At 39.2% G+C, this 16,756-nt stretch overlaps 1 non-coding gene across 1 annotated transcript; it reads right to left on the bottom strand.

Annotated features, from left to right (window-relative positions):
* Positions 1-1,598: 1,598 nt before the first annotated feature.
* Positions 1,599-1,738, bottom strand: LOC125166963 (U4 spliceosomal RNA). The gene has a single exon (XR_007152645.1). It is a non-coding gene; the product is annotated as a U4 spliceosomal RNA (small nuclear RNA).
* Between the last annotated feature and the right edge of the window lie 15,018 nt (positions 1,739-16,756).

Here is a 16,756-nt window from a genome sequence, read left to right as displayed (position 1 = left end):
TTTGGAAATTAGTGTTAGGTGAGCAGTACCTATATGTGGAACACTGAATACTGACACAATAAAGAATTCTTCTACATTGTCATTTCTGCTACACACCTCACTCCCAATTTTTAGGACAAGCCAGGGTTTGATTCAATCCTGAAAGTCCCAATATAGATGATGTTTTATTGGTGCTAATAGATAGTCCTTAGAAAGATTATATCAGAAAGTTCTCTTTCTCTCCCTCTCTCCCTCTCCCTCTCTTCTGTTTTCCTCATCCAGTTCCTCTTTCTCTCTCTCTCTCTCTCTCTCTCTCTCTCTCTCTCTCTCTCTCACATACACACACACACACACACACACACACACACACACACACACACACAACTTCCACACAAAAGCAGCTTCAATCTCAGCCTGACCTGGCCTGGCCTGGCCTGGCAACCAGATACTCCCAGGCAAGGTTATCTCTACTTAGCATGAGACCAGTCCAGATTCAATGGAGTATATTGACGTTCCTTTGGTCCATCTCACTCATGCCCTTAGGAAAAGCAGTGGTGCTGAGGAAAAGTCACATATCTAGAAGCTACTATTGAACAAAGATCCCTAGTTGGTTGAGTAAAGCTGGCTAGTATGCTTTTACAATGCTTACTTTCTCATCTTATAGATAAACTACAAAACAAACTATTACAAAATAATACAACTGTAAAACCATAATCAGTATATAAATTGAAGCGATCAAATTAAACAAAAATCTTATACCAAACATGAGTCACTATGTTCATATGAGGCTACCTAAATAACGCTAGCAGATTTTCAGGAACAAACAACACTCTTCTCCAAATAAAAGCTTGTAATTATCTGGGCAAAGTGCCAAGCCATAAAAAAAAATGATTTTTTTTCCTTTTCAACTTAACATCTGTGCCATGAAGAAACATACATTTTTCAGAAATGTTCTTCTTTAACCCTGTTTAAGATTATGCCTCATGTAACTCTTAAAAATAATATGAAGTGGATCAGAAAACTATTAACTAAAGGGTACTAAATTGGAGATAATGTAAATGATTATTGTATAAATTATTACCAAGGATTTTTTTTCTAGTCAGCCTTCTAAGGCAGAGCTCTGTACAGCAGAAACATGAGCCACCAACGCAAGCCACATATGTAACTTAAGTTTCTTGTAGCCACATTTAACAATCTTTTTATTTTTTAGAGAAACAGAGCACACAAGTACACACACAGGAGGTAAGGGGGGGGAAGAGAGCAAGAGTGAGAGAGCAAGAGGGCAAGAGAGCGAGACAGAGAATCTCAAGCAGTCTCCACGCCTAGCACAGAGCCAACATGGGGCTTGATCCCAGTGCACTGGGTTCACAACCTAAGCGGAAATCAAGAGTCTGATGCTCAACGGACTGAGCCACCCAGGTGCCCCTCTAGTAGGCACATTTAAAAACTAAAAATAAACAGGTGAAATTAATTTTAATATATTTCATTTAACCCATTATATTAAAAATTATCATTCCCATGTATTTTCAATATAAACTTGTCATTGAGGAACTATTTTATATTTTTCACACTTTGTCTTAGAAATCCAGCGTGTTTTACACATACAGTGCATCTCCATCCAAACAAGCCATATTTCAAATGCTCAACAGTCACATTTGGCTGGTGACTACGATGGTTCTTGGGAAAGTTCAATTTCAATTAGCAATAATCACGCCTCGGATAGACCTCATTGGCTACAATACTGCCACTGCACAAAGCTTGGGGAAAGTTCAATTTCGTCGGTAAACTGTGCTCCTATATTATGTGATAGGAAAAAAATCATGGGGGCGGGGAACAAAACAAAACAGGACTCCTGTCCTCAATGAGAACAAAATGCAGGAATTTTTTCAAGCTAAGGAACTTCCTGAAGGGGTACAAGGATACTAAACAAAATGTGCCTTTCTGCAATTTAGAGACTCTCTTCTTCCCATCTGTCAGAAAATGGACAAAATATGCCAATTTAATTAAAACAAAGTACTCTACTACCATAAGCCAGAAAACTGTTTTAATAAATACACAAACTTATGATGTCTACAAATAAATAAACCACCCTCCCTTAGATGTGGCACCCTTGAGCTGTGCACAACCTGCACAATTGTACCAGGAGCCCTGCTGGTTCTCTTGGCCTAATTTTAGTCATGGCACCTTCTCGTCTCCACAGTCCTATCCCAGTCTACACTCCAACCAACATCAAAAGATCAGGACTCTCTAACACTGCTTTAGAAAGTCCACTGCCCTCTTACTCTGATTATAGTATCAGTTGTGAAGAAGGGTACTTGTCCCCCTTTGTATCTTCCCCATCCCACCCCCACCACGCTATCTTCTTCCTTCAGGGAAGGCCAGTGGATGACCTATGCTTCTAACGAACCATCTTGAGCTCCCATAGCCTCTTCTAGATTCTAAAAGCTAGGCAAAACCAGAACATTTCCCCTCAACACAACCTGCTTTCAGAGAAAGTTCAGGTGGCGATCTTTAATTCTGCATCATGCATTTAGTACAATACTTCATTTTCTCAGGAGTTTTCACATTATAAGCAATATTTTAACTATGGATTTGAAAGTCTGCATTCTCAGTTAAATTAGTTTCCAGCATCATCAAGCAACTAGGTGGAGGGTCATCTTCCTGAGGCTGCTGAAATGTTGCCTTTGGTTGTGGCTCATCAGACAGGCTGTCCCATTGCTCTTTCTTCCTTCACAAATCTCCATACCTTTGTCACATAACACTGGAATCTGCTGAAGTTGATTCTCAGAGTGTGTTTTTTTCCCTGCCCACTCAATTTTTGGCTCTAATTATTGAGTTCACCACATATTCGAAGTGTTTACATTCAGTTTATATTTATTTCCAGAAATAAACCTATGATATGGCCCAAGACTGACTGTTAGCATTATAAATTACACTCATCATCTAGTAAGCTTCATGGTGGCTCCATGGACTGGTTATAGCCTTGCTTTTAAGTGAGTCGTCTTCATTCAAAGCTGAGGGAATAGCATGACATTTTGAGTTTCTAAGTCAATACTTTGTTGTATTTTTTTTAAATATAAAGATAAGTAGAAATGACTCATCCATTAGGCACAGAAGCCACAATGCCCAGGGCCTACAAAACTTTTACAGGCCAATGAAAATGTTTTTATTTCTTATAAATTCAAAAGGGAAAAATAAATAGAATCCAAACTGGATTATATTTGTATTTATACCAATAGAATTATAAGGTATAATTTTAAGTTTTTATGGAGGAAGGGGCTCATGAAAGCAAAACTAGGTCCCATGAAAGTATTGACAGAGCCCTATTCTGGCTGATCCCACGCCACAACTGCCAACAATGTCATAGATACTCTGTTCTTCCTAAGCAAAGAGTAAATTTCCTTCAAAATGTATTTCCAACAATTGTTTAAAAAAAAAGAAAAGAAAAGAAAACCTTCTCTGGCAAAATGATAAACTGGAGTTTTCCAAAGAATCTAAAGAGTTTATAAAACGAAGGGCTAGAATGTAAGAGTCTGGACTTTCTAACCTGTTTTGAAATCTGCAAAGAACATTCCCTTCCAGCTAATATAGTTCAAGGTCAAAGGAGATTGTGAACGTGCTAATTAAAATGTTAGATAATGCTTGAGCAGAGGAAGACTAATTTTTATTCACACATTTGGAGAGTGATTCATGAATGAGTGGGATAACATGTCAGAATGCATCCCAGACCTTAATCACTTATCAAAAGTTAAGCATTTACTTACATCAAACCAAGTTCACTAAATGTAACTCCATAATAAAAGTGAAATTAAACTTCAAATCAGTAAGTCAGTAAATGATTAGCATTATGGTCTCTATAAGCCTAAGATCGCTTTTGATATGGAATATGTGAGTAGCTGACAAAGACATGTGTGTGGCAAGGGGCCAACAAGTGTATGAGGCGAGAACACTAGCAAAGAAAGCAAATCCCTTAAATTAAAGGTAAAACAAATTTGAGCAGCAGGCCTTGGATCCCAGCCAGCACTCCTTACCTTGGCCAGGCTTGAGCAGTCCAGATGCAGAGACTGAAAGGTGCCGGTGCAAAAGAAGCTGCCAGAAAGTGAGCTCAGGTAGGACCCAGGAGCTTGAAGGCAGCTGGAGGTCAGGTAGGGGCATCGGTAAACATGAGGTAGGTGGGGAGTGCTGTCAAAGAGTTACAGGTGATGCTTCATGAAAGATGAAAGCCTTGGCTGGCTTGTAGCAGCCACACCTGGGGTAGTGTTTTGGAACAAAAGCATGAGTAGGTGCTGGTTTGAAGGACTGAGCTGTGGAGCAGCTGGGCTACACGAGCAGCACCTCCAGAAGCCAGCCTCCCACACGCCAGTCACCACCATTACTGGCTGCATCTCCTAGAGCCCCGAGGCCAACCAGAGATGCCCCAAATCCGTGCACAGTTGGTGCCCACCAGATGATAACTGGTTTTTCCTTAGGCTGAAAAAAAAACATCAGACAGGGGTGCTGGGGTGGCTAAATTGGTTTAGCATCCAACTCTCAATTTCGTTTCAGGTCATGATCTCGTGGTTTTGTGGGTTCAAGCCTTGCATCAGGCACTGTGCTGACGGTGCAGAGCCTGCTTGGGATTCTCTCTCTCTCCTTCTCTCTCTCTCTCTCTCTCTCTCTCTCTCTCTCTGTCTCCCCCCCCCCCCCAACTCACACTAGGTCTCTCTCTCTTTAAGTAAATAAATAAACTTAAAAAAAACTCAGACATAAAAAGTTGAGGCTTATGCAAAATCACATAGTTTCCTAAGGCTATAGATTCTGAACTGTGACACAGATGATATTTCATATGTGTTGTCATTTGAAGAGATAATTAAAGATTATGCAACCAAAACATGTAGGAGAAAAGTACTTGTTAGGCAATTAATAAAATATTATGTTATTTTCCTGGATTTTGTGTTTAGGGTATTTTTAGCTTTTTAACATTTGTAATGTGTCGTGTCTTTTCTCATTCTAAAGGAACATTTGCACTGAAATTTGTATTTGTGGCTTGTTTTTTTCTTAAAGAGCACCCCTCCCCACTGTATAAGCTAATGGACCCACAAATCTGCATCTGCTCCTGACTGTCAGACCACTAGATGTGAGATCCAATTCCTTCATCATTCCAATGAAGAGAAGCTTCTCTCTGGTTACTTAGAAAAAGAATTCAGATGAAAGATGGCATGAATGTTTGAGATAAAAAGTGAAATGCCTTTGTATCATTCAACTTTGAACATAAAGTTCAGTTGTTTAGGCTACACTGATTACAGTGTTCAGCTCTACTTATTCAAAGTAGATGAGAGGCAGAAATATAGAGGCAGGTATGTTTAAAACACACCCTCAGCCTATCTGACCATAATTTTTCATCATCAACACCAACTCATGGTATATTCATTAGGATAAACTCTGTTAGTCCCTTCTCTCCAGCTTCCTTTGTCACTTAGAGATATATGGGAAGCTGACAAGTGAGAGTAATCCCTAGAAGGTTTTCTTTCTAGCTGTAAATGGTGACGAAGCCTGGTTTGCCATGGTTAGATCAGGTCATTGTAGCTGCTGTCTAGATAGTCAACAGATAGAGACGGGGTCATGGGAGTGATCCCCTTTCTTCTGCTTCTCTTTACGGTCTGAAGTGTTTTGAGCTAAAACTGGTACTATGTTTTGTTCAAGTAATTAAACAAGGAGGCCATTAGACCGAAGTGCCCCTAATGCTTTGGTACCCTATGTAAGCAAATGAAACCCTATGCTGAAGTCTATGCCCTTGAATCGGAGAAAAATAACACTTAAGAACAACCAGGCACAAACAGCCAACTAGGCTTTCCCAAATAGGACAAGTGTAAGCTAAGCCAATCAAATAATTTTCTTGTGTTGCTTCTGCACCTTCTCTATAAAAACTTTTCCCCTTGTCCCTGTCGATGGGGCACTCCCAACCACTTTCAGTTTGGTGTTACTTGATTTCAATTGATGTTCATTCAAACTCTTGAAAAAAATTTTAATGTGCCTCAGTTTACCTTTTAACAGTTTCTAAAGGTGCTCACTGTAGATTAAAGATTAACTGGAGGGGCACCTGGGTGGCTCCATCAGTTAAGCGTTTGACTTCGGCTCAGGTCATGATCTTGCAGTCTGTGAGTTCGAGCCCCGCATCAGGCTCTGTGGTGACAGCTCAGAGCCTGAAGCCTGTTTCAGATTCTGTGTCTCCCTCCCTTTCTGACCCTCCCCCACTAGCACTCTGTGTGTCTCTCTCTCAAAAATAAATAAACATTAAAAATACATATATAGTGTATTTCTTACTCATCAGTGTGGGGGGTATGGAGCAGGAGTATAGCAGGTAAGTGTAAGTGTTACATTTTGTGCTTTATGGCTATTGAAACATCCTTATTAATTTTGCTAGGTATTAGCAGCAGGATTTTTCCCCATATAATTTTTTCCTGATATTTAACTTGAAAGTATTAATGAGACAAGTAGCCATAAAGCTGGCTCATTAGATCCTCTTAATCCCATCAACATGATTATGTTCATTGAAAAATAGTTGAGGATTATTATGTTAGGATTTTTTTTTAAATAATCAAACTTGTGTGAAATATTGCTGCAATGTAAGTGAACTCATCATCTGTTCTTTTGATTTATTCTCTACATCATGCTCTTCTTTGCCATGTACGTTTTCTTATCACTTTTCAGACTTCTTAACACTCTTTTTCTTTAAAAAAAACATCTAATTTCCTTTATATTCATTCCTCCATTTGCTTGTCCTACCCATCATGAATAAATTGTGTATGTATGAAGATGTCAGTGTATATAGATGAACAATGTGAATCAGAATACATTAAACTGACACTGTCAGTCTTCTCTCAACACCAACCTCACAAGCATAAATTTCCTTTTTTTTTTTCTTAAGAAGAAAATCTTCCTACAAAAAGATGTCTTCAACTATTTAGGACCAGTTTTCTGGAGTTATATTTCAAATAAGCATCAAAACTTGCAATTTAGTAAATGAAAAATAGTTTTATGCCTAGAAATTTCAAGGGGGAAGTACTTTCATGTAATACCTGGGTGGATGGGTTCACCCCAGAGGTACCATGAGGGTTGATAGAGATAATGTAGATAGTTTTCTGCAAAGGAGTATTTATTAAGTTAATCTTATTTAACACTGGTTTTCTTTTTTTTTAATTTTTATTTAAATTCCAGTTAGTTAACATACAGTGCAATGTTAGTTTCACGTGCACAATTTAGTGACTCAACACTTACATATACAATACCCAGTGCTCATCATGACAAGTGCCCTACTGAATCCCCATTCCTATTTCACCCATCCCCTCACCCACCTCCCCTCTGGTAACCATCAGTTTATTCTCTATAGTTAAGAGTCAGCTTCTTGATTTGCCTCTCTTTTTTCCCCCTATGATTGTTTTGTTTATTAAATTCCATATATGAGTGAAATGCACCCCAATGTTTACAAAAGCATTATCTACAATAGCCAAATTATGGAAAGAGCCCAAATGTCCACCAACTGATGAATGGATAAAGAACATGTATACATGTACAATAGAATATTAGATAAAGAATGAAATCCTGCCATTTACAACATGGATAGACCTAGAAAGTTTTATGCTAAGTGAAGTAAGTCAGAGAAAGCACTGATTCTCATTATAACCATTAGAGGGAGTTGTCCTGGATGAAAATGGCGCTTAGATATAATGAAATGTTACCTAAGAATTGAGAGATTCTTGGGCACCTGGGTGGCACAATCGGTTAAGCATCTAACTCCAGCTTAGGTTATGGTCTCATGGTTTGTGGGTTCGAGCCCCATGTCAGGCTCTGTGTTGACAGCTTGGAGGCTGGAGTCTGCTTCAGATTCTGTGTCTCCCCCTCTCTCTGCCCCTCCCCTGTTCACGCTCTGTCTCTCTCTGCCTTTCAAAAATGAATAAATGTTAAAAATTTTTAAAAAATAAATAAGAGGGAGTTGCGGCAAGATGGCGGCTTGGGAGGACGCTGGGCTCACCGCACGTCCTGCTGATCACTTAGATTCCATCTACACCTGCCTAAATAACCCAGAAAACTGCCAGAGGATTATCAGAACAGAGTCGCCGGAGCCAAAAGCAGACGAGAGGCCCACGGAAGAGGGTAGGAAGGGCGGCGAGGCGGTGCGCGCTCCACAGACTGGCGGGAGGGAGCCAGGGCGGAGGGGCGGCTCGCCGGCCAAGCAGAGCCCCTGAGTCTGGCTGGCAAAAGCGGAGGGGCCGGGCGGACTGTGTTCCGACAGCAAGCGCGACTTAGCGTCTGGGAGGTCATAAGTTCACAGCTCTGCTCGGAAAGCGGGAAGGCTGGAGGACAAAGGGAGGGAGAGCTGCTGAGCCCCCTGACAACAGAGCTCAGTTTGGTGGGGAACAAAGGCGCTTGCCAGCGCCATCTCCCCCTCTCATCCCCCAGCCGAAATCCCAAAGGGAACCGGTTCCTGCCAGGGAACTTGCGCGCTCCGCGCAAACACCCAACTCGGCGCTTCGGCAGAGCCAAACCTCCGGCAGCGGATCTGACTCCCTCCCGCTGCCACAGGGCCCCTCCTGAAGTGGATCACCTAAGGAGAAGCAATCTAAGCCTGCCCCTCCTGCCCCGGAGCACCTTGCCTACCCACCCCAGCTAATACGCCAGATCCCCAGCATCACAAGCCTGGCAGGGTGCAAGTAGCCCAGATGAGCCACACCACACCACAGTGAATCCCACCCCTAGGAGAGGGGAAGAGAAGGCACACACCAGTCTGACTGTGGCCCCAGCAGTGGGCTGGGGGCAGACATCAGGTCTGACTGCGGCCCCGCCCACCAACTCCAGTTATACACCACAGCACAGGGGAAGTGCCCTGCAGGTCCTCACCACGCCAGGGACTATCCAAAATGACCAAGCGGAAGAACTCCCCTCAGAAGAATCTCCAGGAAATAACAACAGCTAATGAGCTGATCGAAAAGGATTTAAATAATATAACAGAAAGTGAATTTAGAATAATAGTCATAAAATTAATCGCTGGGCTTGAAAACAGTATACAGGACAGCAGAGAATCTCTTGCTACAGAGATCAAGGGACTAAGGAACAGTCACGAGGAGCTGAAAAACGCTTTAAACGAAATGCATAACAAAATGGAAACCACCACAGCTCGGCTTGAAGAGGCAGAGGAGAGAATAGGTGAACTAGAAGATAAAGTTATGGAAAAAGAGGAAGCTGAGAAAAAGAGAGATAAAAAAAATCCAGGAGTATGAGGGGAAAATTAGAGAATTAAGTGATACACTAAAAAGAAATAATATATGCATAATTAGTATCCCAGAGGAGGAAGAGAGAGGGAAAGGTGCTGAAGGGGTACTTGAAGAAATAATAGCTGAGAACTTCCCTGAACTGGGGAAGGAAAAAGGCATTGAAATCCAAGAGGCACAGAGAACTCCCTTCAGACGTAACTTGAATCGATCTTCTGCACGACATATCATAGTGAAACTGGCAAAATACAAGGATAAAGAGAAAATTCTGAAAGCAGCAAGGGGTAAACGTGCCCTCACATATAAAGGGAGACCTATAAGACTCGTGACTGATCTCTCTTTTGAAACTTGGCAGGCCAGAAAGAATTGGCACGAGATTTTCAGGGTGCTAGACAGAAAAAATATGCAGCCGAGAATCCTTTATCCAGCAAGTCTGTCATTTAGAATAGAAGGAGAGATAAAGGTCTTCCCAAACAAACAAAAACTGAAGGAATTTGTCACCACTAAACCAGCCCTACAAGAGATCCTAAGGGGGACCCTGTGAGACAAAGTCCCAGAGACATCACTATAAGCATAAAACATACAGACATCACAATGACTCTAAACCCGTATCTTTCTATAATAACACTGAATGTAAATGGATTAAATGCGCCAACCAAAAGACATAGGGTATCAGAATGGATAAAAAAACAAGACCCATCTATTTGCTGTCTACAAGAGACTCATTTTAGACCTGAGGATACCTTTAGATTGAGAGTGAGGGGATGGAGAACTATTTATCATGCGACTGGAAGCCAAAAGAAAGCTGGAGTAGCCATACTTATATCAGACAAACTAGACTTTAAATTAAAGGCTGTAACAAGAGATGAAGAAGGACATTATATAATAGTTACAGGGTCTATCCATCAGGAAGAGCTAACAATTACAAATGTCTATGCACCGAATACCGGAGCCCCCAAATATATAAAACAATTACTCATAAACATAAGCAACCTTATTGATAAGAATGTGGTAATTGCAGGGGACTTTAATACACCACTTACAGAAATGGATAGATCATCTAGACACACGGTCAATAAAGAAACAAGGGCCCTGAATGACACATTGGATCAGATGGACTTGACAGATATATTTAAAACTCTGCATCCCAAAGCAACAGAATATACTTTCTTCTCGAGTGCACATGGAACATTCTCCAAGATAGATCATATACTGGGTCACAAAACAGCCCTTCATAAGTTTACAAGAATTGAAATTATACCATGCTTACTTTCAGACCACAATGCTATGAAGCTTGAAATCAACCACAGAAAAAAGTCTGGAAAACCTCCAAAAGCATGGAGGTTAAAGAACACCCTACTAACGAATGAGTGGGTCAACCAGGCAATTAGAGAAGAAATTAAAAAATATATGGAAACAAACGAAAATGAAAATACAACAATCCAAACGCTTTGGGACGCAGCAAAGGCAGTCCTGAGAGGAAAATACATTGCCATCCAGGCCTATCTCAAGAAACAAGAAAAATCCCAAATACAAAATCTAACAGCACACCTAAAGGAACTAGAAGCAGAACAGCAAAGGCAGCCTAAGCCCAGCAGAAGAAGAGAAATAATAAAGATCAGAGCAGAAATAAACAATATAGAAACTAAAAAAACTGTAGAGCAGATCAACGAAACCAAGAGTTGGTTTTTTGAAAAAATAAACAAAATTGACAAACCTCTAGCCAGGCTTCTCAAAAAGAAAAGGGAGATGACCCAAATAGATAAAATCATGAATGAAAATGGAATTATTACAACCAATCCCTCAGAGATACAAACAATTATCAGGGAATACTATGAAAACTTATATGCCAACAAATTGGACAACCTGGAAGAAATGGACAAATTCCTGAACACCCACACTCTTCCAAAACTCAATCAGGAGGAAATAGAAAGCTTGAACAGACCCATAACCAGCGAAGAAATTGAATCGGTTATCAAAAATCTCCCAACAAATAAGAGTCCAGGACCAGATGGCTTCCCAGGGGAGTTCTACCAGACGTTTAAAGCAGAGATAATACCTATCCTTCTCAAGCTATTCCAAGAAATAGAAAGGGAAGGAAAACTTCCAGACTCATTCTATGAAGCCAGTATTACTTTGATTCCTAAACCAGACAGAGACCCAGTAAAAAAAGAGAACTACAGGCCAATATCCCTGATGAATATGGATGCAAAAATTCTCAATAAGATACTAGAAAATCGAATTCAACGGCATATAAAAAGAATTATTCACCATGATCAAGTGGGATTCATTCCTGGGATGCAGGGCTGGTTCAACATTCGCAAATCAATCAACGTGATACATCACATTAACAAAAAAAGAGAGAAGAACCATATGATCCTGTCAATCGATGCAGAAAAGGCCTTCGACAAAATCCAGCACCCTTTCTTAATAAAAACCCTTGAGAAAGTCGGGATAGAAGGAACATACTTACACATCATAAAAGCCATTTATGAAAAGCCCACAGCTAACATCATCCTCAACGGGGAAAAACTGAAAGCTTTTTCCCTGAGATCAGGAACACGACAAGGATGCCCACTCTCACCGCTGCTGTTTAACATAGTGCTAGAAGTTCTAGCATCCGCAATCAGACAACAAAAGGAAATCAAAGGCATCAAAATTGGCAAAGATGAAGTCAAGCTTTCGCTTTTTGCAGATGACATGATATTATACATGGAAAATCCGATAGACTCCACCAAAAGTCTGCTAGAACTGATACAGGAATTCAGCAAAGTTGCAGGATACAAAATCAATGTACAGAAATCAATTGCATTCTTATACACTAACAATGAAGCAACAGAAAGACAAAGAAACTGATCCCATTCACAATTGCACCAAGAAGCATAAAATACCTAGGAATAAATCTAACCAAAGATGTAAAGGATCTGTATGCTGAAAACTATAGAAAGCTTCTGAAGGAAATTGAAGAAGATTTAAAGAAATGGAAAGACATTCCCTGCTCATGGATTGGAAAAATAAATATTGTCAAAATGTCAATACTACCCAAAGCTATCTACACATTCAATGCAATCCCAATCAAAATTGCACCAGCATTCTTCTCGAAACTAGAACAAGCAATCCTAAAATTCATATGGAACCACAAAAGGCCCCGAATAGCCAAAGGAATTTTGAAGAAGAAGACCAAAGCAGGAGGCATCACAATCCCAGACTTTAGCCTCTACTACAAAGCTGTCATCATCAAGACAGCATGGTATTGGCACCAAAACAGACACATAGACCAATGGAATAGAATAGAAACCCCAGAACTAGACCCACAAACGTATGGCCAACTCATCTTTGACAAAGCAGGAAAGAACATCCAATGGAAAAAAGACAGCCTCCTTAACAAATGGTGCTGGGAGAACTGGACAGCAACATGCAGAAGGTTGAAACTAGACCACTTTCTCACACCATTCACAAAAATAAACTCAAAATGGATAAAGGACCTAAATGTGAGACAGGAAACCATCAAAACCTTAGAGGAGAAAGCAGGAAAAGACCTCTCTGACCTCAGCCGTAGCAATCTCTTCCTCGACACATCCCCAAAGGCAAGGGAATTAAAAGCAAAAGTGAATTGCTGGGACCTTATGAAGATAAAAAGCTTCTGCACAGCCAAGGAAACAACCAACAAAACTAAAAGGCAACCAACGGAATGGGAAAAGATATTCGCAAATGACATATCGGACAAAGGGCTAGTATCCAAAATCTCTAAAGAGCTCACCAAACTCCACACCCAAAAAACAAATAACCCAGTGAAGAAATGGGCAGAACACATGAATAGACACTTCTCTAAAGAAGACATCCGGATGGCCAACAGGCACATGAAAAGATGTTCAGCGTCGCTCCTTATCAGGGAAATACAAATCAAAACCACACTCAGGTATCACCTCACGCCAGTCAGAGTGGCCAAAATGAACAAATCAGGAGACTCTAGATGCTGGAGAGGATGTGGAGAAACGGGAACCCTCTTGCACTGTTGGTGGGAATGCAAATTGGTGCAGCCGCTCTGGAAAGCAGTGTGGAGGTTCCTCAGAAAATTAAAAATAGACCTACCCTATGACCCAGCAATAGCACTGCTAGGAATTTATCCAAGGGATACAGGAGCACTGATGCATAGGGCCACTTGTACCCCAATGTTCATAGCAGCACTCTCAACAATAGCCAAATTATGGAAAGAGCCTGAGTGTCCATCAACTGATGAATGGATAAAGAAATTGTGGTTTATATACACAATGGAATATTACGTGGCAATGAGAAAAAATGAAATATGGCCTTTTGTAGCAACGTGGATGGAACTGGAGAGTGTGATGTTAAGTGAAATAAGCCATACAGAGAAAGACAGATACCATATGGTTTCACTCTTATGTGGATCCTGAGAAACTTAACAGGAACCCATGGGGGAGGGGAAGGAAAAAAAAAAAAAAGAGGTTAGAGTGGGAGAGAGCCAAAGCATAAGAGACTGTTAAAAACTGAGAACAAACTGAGGGTTGATGGGGGGTGGGAGGGAGGAGAGGGTGGGTGATGGGTATTGAGGAGGGCACCTTTTGGGATGAGCACTGGGTGTTGTATGGAAACCAATTTGTCAATAAATTTCAGAAAAAAAAAATAAAAAAATAAAAATAATAAAAATAAAAATAAAAAATAAATAAATAAACATTAAAAAAAAGAAAAGAAAAGAATTGAGAGATTCCTTGTATGAAAGATTGTAAAAAAAACTTTCTATGTAAATATTAACAATATTTAAAATACGAACATAATTTAAATAAATAATGCTTAAAATTTCTAATAGCTAATATTTATCAATGATCAGTGAATTAATATTTTGTTTCTGTATGTTTAACTAACAAGCAGTGTCTACTAAGGTGTAAGAATAAGAAATAAGAATGAGAAAGATAAGATTATGGTATTTTCTAAGCCTTATGAAGCACAAAATATTGTTAACAGTAGCTTTTCATGTTTAGCTTTTTTCATGTTCATATACCTAGAGGGAAGGAAGGCAGCTACCTGCCACAGCTAACAAGACAAGGTAAAGGACAAGAAGGTTATTTTCATTGATAGGAATTTATTATTCAATGGATGAATTTCTCAAATTGGAAATTAGGCGAATTAGTAAAGCAAGAAACTTCTTATAAATATGACCAAAGGATTCATAAAATTTCAATTGTATAGAATTTTTACAAATACACCCATTTGCCTTTACTTTAAATTGCAACATTTACAGGAGATGCTCAATAAAGGTTTTAATCGCAGTAACTGCCAAGGTCACAGGGTTCTTACCTTGTCTGGTTTGTAACGACATGAACAAAGGTTTTAGATTAAAGGTTACAGTTTACTTTCAGGGTTCTTTCCACACATCGTATTCTTTTACAGATAACTCCTTTTCCCACTCTCTGAAGTTCCTATCTTCTTCAGAGAATTCAAGAGCCAGGAGATGAATAAAGGAAAAGGTATAGGGAGATGGAAAGGTGGAGCTGAAGAGATTTGGGTTAAAACTTTAATAGCCTAGGAATTGTCAATCACAGGCGAGCCTTCTGACCTAGCAAAATGTTTTTTTTGTTAAACGTTAAAAAAAAATAATAATATTTAGCCTTATCTATTATACTCCCAATCTTAGACATAAAGCCATTAGCCTTAGAAACATACTTATTAGCATGACTGTTGACTAAAACTTAGGGAGTCATATACCTATAGATTATATTTGGAGAAGAGATATTTAAATACATAAATGATTTGGGAGGTAACAGATATTGCTATACATAATTCATTGAAAAATGTTTACCTATGTCTTAAACTTAAATCATCATTTCCAAAAATGCATATATGTGCCCAAACCTATTATTCTGAATATGTAATCCATATTTTCCTTATTGACCTTGTGGAAATGCTTAAAAAGCAATTGTCATAAAAGTTCATTTTTACCTATTAAACACTATTTTTGTGTATCACCCAAAATCTTTATTAAGCATTGGTTTTTCATGATCTAAATAACAGAATTAAAACTGAAATAAATTAGTCATCTTGGCTTTTTCAAATAGCCACATTTGTTGTTTTTAAAACAACACAAGGTGCCTGACTGTGAATATGTTTCTCTGTATGAGATTATTCAATGAGTTCAGCCAGTCATATATAACTGTTTTGCCTGAAAATGGCTCTTTTGCAAGATTTTTGCATATATTTTGACATCGAATTTCAGCATAACAGAATCACAATCAAATTTAACATTTATATTAGCTGATTTTTAATGTTTGAAATAAGTGGATGAAAAATAAAAGAGAACAGAAGCAAAGTAGGAAAATTAAGCATAAGGTAAGAATTACTAAAGAAGAAAGAACAGAGATTTGGATAATTGTCTTCAAACCATATGATTAGATATTGGACTGCATTTTTAAAATTTTTACTGTTAATATAACTGGCAGAACCATACATAAAAGCCTCCCATCTTCTGACTTTTCCACTTATCACTCTTTTGCTTTTCTTTCTATTTTTACCATGATTAAATCTATCCCTAATAATATAGATTAGTTTTGCCTGTGTTTTTAAATTCCGTGTAAATGTAGTCATACTGTATGAAGTGTTGCTTTTGCCTAACCTTAAGTCATTAGATTCATCCACGTTACTCTGTGTACTTGTGATCTAGTATTGTGAAGCATTTCGTTGTATGACTATATCACAATTGATTTATCCATCCCATTGTTAATGGGCATTTTGACTATTTTCAGCTTAAGACATTTAAAATAAACATTTCTGTGAACACTCAGGAGCACTCATCCTGGTACATATAAGCGTGTATCTCTAGGTATATCCCATCTTGGGGGGATGTCTGTGGGTCATGGGATAATATGTATTCTATTCAACTGTAATAAATAATGCCTCCCCGTGTTCCACAGTGGTATATCAATTTACACTCCCACCAGCAGGGGTTTTTTCTGGGCTCCAAATCCTCACCAACACTTGAAACTCTCAGACTTGAGACATCATCCCCTACTGGCTACAGTACTTTCCCTTCCTACATTGTCCCTTACTGAGCTAACTCTTATTCATCCTTTCAGATAGTCCAAGAATCATCTCAGGAAGTCTTATTGCATTCCATTCATAAATAATCAGAGTTGGTGTTCCCCATGCACTTTATTGCAGCGACGATGTATTTAACAACTTAAGTATTGCAGGGGTTCTAGCCAATACGAGTAGATACACAGACCAATAAGAACAGATACCAGCTGTAAACAACCAGTACCAGGGAATACTGAGTAAATATCAGCAATGTTCAAAGAATGCACCACAATAAGGCATGATAACATATGCATACTATCACAGTACACTGTTCTGTAATTTCCTATTTACATATCCCCTCTGGTAATCTGTGAGGCCATTATGGACAGGGAGTAGTAATATTCACCTGAAATCTTATAGTGCATCAATTCTTGTTGCAAACAAGGCCCCAATAAATTTTTTTAAATTAAGTGAAAGAAAAGCTGTGTTCACGGAACTGC

Source organism: Prionailurus viverrinus, chromosome B2 (genome assembly GCF_022837055.1).
Source record: "Prionailurus viverrinus isolate Anna chromosome B2, UM_Priviv_1.0, whole genome shotgun sequence".
Taxonomy (NCBI): Eukaryota; Metazoa; Chordata; class Mammalia; order Carnivora; family Felidae; genus Prionailurus; species Prionailurus viverrinus.
Note: the sequence above shows the minus strand (reverse complement) of the source record. Positions and strands in the feature narration are given on the sequence as shown.